Below are 3,061 nucleotides of genomic sequence, written 5' to 3'. Positions count from 1 at the left end.
ACTACACACACACACACACACACACACACACACACACACACACACACACACACACACGCACACACATCTGCTTTGATCTCCCTATGAATAGCACACTAAATGTGGACACACATGGTGGGGTGGCAGAAATATATAAAGAGGCAATAATGTATGGGGAGAGAACAGACAGATGGAGGCCCTGTTTCCCATATGTTAATATCCTCTGGAGCTAAAAGTTCCCTCTGGAAGAGTCAGGGAGAAAGGGAGAGAGAGAGAGATGAGGGTGAATATCAATATCCTTTCTCCTTCCATCTCTGTCACTCGCTGCAACGTTGTGAACTCAATTAATAGATAAACTATGGCAAGAGAGGAGGAGGGTAAACAAAAATATAGTGTCCATTTACATTCAGCACATGCCGGGGTCAGCGGAAAGTATTTCTAGAGTGTGATTATTCATATCTGTCAAACGCTGTTTTAAATGAGAACTGTGTGCACTGTCCCACAATGCAGCGAGACTGACTGACATGCCTGGAAGACAGGAGAGTAGGTGAGATGGAGCGGAGAGAGAGCAATTTCCACCGCTCCAAGCATTCAGTCACTCCGCTCCAACTCCATTCCAGATTTTCCATCCCACACTCTCAGGTGAAATAACATCCAAATGAAAATTCCATGTTCCCAACACTCCTAATCTTTCGAAATTACACAAATTTTGTGGGTTCCCACATTTGCATTTGTCCATCATTTATAACAGCTTTTTGCATTCAGCAGGTTGCATTTATTTGTTATATTGTGAACAATTTATACTATTTAAATGAGTTATTTTTAAATTTAATATCTTCTAAAAAGTTATTTATTTTTGTGATGGCAAAGCACCTTCAGTGTGACACAATCCTTCAGAAATCATTCGAATGATCTGATGCTCAAAAAAAAACAATCATACAGCCTAATATTTTTTTTGGAAACTGTGATAAACACATTTACAGGATTCTTCGATGAACAGAAAGTTCAATGAACAGCGTTTATTGAAACATAAATCCTTTGTAACAATGTAAAATGTCTGCTACTTTTGATCAATTTAATGCATCCTTGCTGAATGAAAGTATACATTTCTTTCAGGGAAAAAAATAAATAAAATCTTACTGACCCCAAAACTAGAATGATAGTGCATATATTTTGTTTTTGTTTGTTTGATTGTTTACTGGGAAACCAAGCAATGACCTTTGTTTTCGATCTACTGTTTGAGCTACAATTTGCAGTTTTCATTGTCATTCTGACAATATTCCAGAAATTTTACAAATTTCTATCATTCTCACTGCTAATTGTCCATTAACAGTGTTTAACATCTGGTGAATTCTTTCATTATGATGGAGTGGTATCAGAGTGATGATAGAGTGCAAGAAAAAACAGAAGCTATTAAAAAAACATCTGATCAATCTTGCAACTTCGATCACTGCTCTGCTTGAGGAGAAAATGGACTTTAAAAAGGGAGAGAATGTAGTCTTTTTGGCCTTTTGTGTAAATAAGCTAAACAGTTCTAAATAAAAGGTATTCCAGAGGATTATCTGGATCAGGATGGGGTGATCATCGGGAATTACAGTTGCTTAAAAATAGAGAGAGCGATGGGAAGAGAGAGAGAGAGAGTGAGTAAGCATGCAATCAAGTGAGAGAGACAGAGAGAGAAGGCATTAAGTTGATCTCTGTGGTTAAGTCGTTTGGCCGGGTTGTCCATCCCAGAGTAATGACAACGTGTTGCCATGGAAACGCGAGTTTGATTGCTTGGCTTAATCTTCTTTAATGTAGCTTAATGCTGTTTATGTCCCTCAGACTAAGAGCACACTGTGCAGTGGTTCTCATTAAGGCTGTCCCCAGCACACACTCACGTCAATAATGTCACTGTTTACTGACCTGTCAGCCCAGCACTGCTGCTAACACGAGACAACTTTAAGTTCATCCATTCCTTTCTCTTGATTTTGTGCAGTAACCTGCTGAGTAAGCAGGTACAATTCTAAATAAGATGTTTGAACTCGGATTGGCAACTGGGAGAGCACCGTGTGCGAATGAGAAAGCGGCAAGATGTTCTCTGCCTTCCCTGCCCGGTCTCCACAGGACGACATGCTTCCTCTACAGGCTGATTAATACATAGCAGCAAACAGGAGGGACACGTTGAGAGAGATGGTGTAATAGCAGTGTAGATATACAAGTCATGCACAGAGGTTTAAAAGAGTTTGTAGAAGCTATGAAAGTTTGAGAGGAAAGGAAAGGAAAGGAAAGGAAAGGAAAGGAAAGGAAAGGATCTACCTAAAATTAGAGAAAAAAAGGACAGTGGAAAGAAAAAGGAAAGGGAAATGAAAAGGACAAGATAAATGGTAAAGGTAGTAATCCACTGGAAAGGAAAGGAAAGGAAAGGAAAGGAAAGGAAAGGAAAGGAAAGGAAGGGGGAAATTAAGTCATCTGCCTAAAAGGAATGGAAAATGAAAAGAAAGGAGGTAAATCATAATTCAAAAGAACAAGTGAGAAAGAAAGAAAGAAAGAAAGAAAGAAAGAGGGAGAGACTATGTGGCATACAGTATATGTGTGTGTGTATGTATGTATGTTTGTCCGTGAAACCAAGCCCGTGTTCTACTGCACACAATTCATCACTCTGACAGAAAAAAACATGTAAATTGAATTCTTCAATTGAATTGTGCCGCTGCAGCCCCAGTGGATCGTAAGTCTCCGTCCCACAGCTCACACCAGCAGGTCAGGTCAGCAAACTCACAGAGACAAACAAACCTATGGGAGAAAAATACCTGATAGAGAGAGAGAGAGAGAGAGAGAGAGAGAGAGAGAGAGAGAGGAAGAGAAATGGAGGGGGGTGTGAAGAAAGATGGGAAAAGACAATAATAATGGTAATCGGAAGCGGAAAGAGGGGGGGGGAGAGAGAGAGAGAGAGAGAGAGAGAGAGAGAGAGAGAGAGCAGAGAAGGAAAATAAATGAGAGGAAGTGTAGTGTACCAAAAAAGATGGGAACAAGAAAGTAAGTCTAAGGAAGGGAACCAGGTACAGAGCGGAAGAGGTAGTGAACGGGTTGAATCTAGGGAGAG

This window comes from Sinocyclocheilus anshuiensis, unplaced genomic scaffold, assembly GCF_001515605.1.
Source record: "Sinocyclocheilus anshuiensis isolate Anshui unplaced genomic scaffold, SAMN03320099.WGS_v1.1 scaffold50, whole genome shotgun sequence".
NCBI lineage: Eukaryota > Metazoa > Chordata > Actinopteri > Cypriniformes > Cyprinidae > Sinocyclocheilus > Sinocyclocheilus anshuiensis.
Note: the sequence above shows the minus strand (reverse complement) of the source record.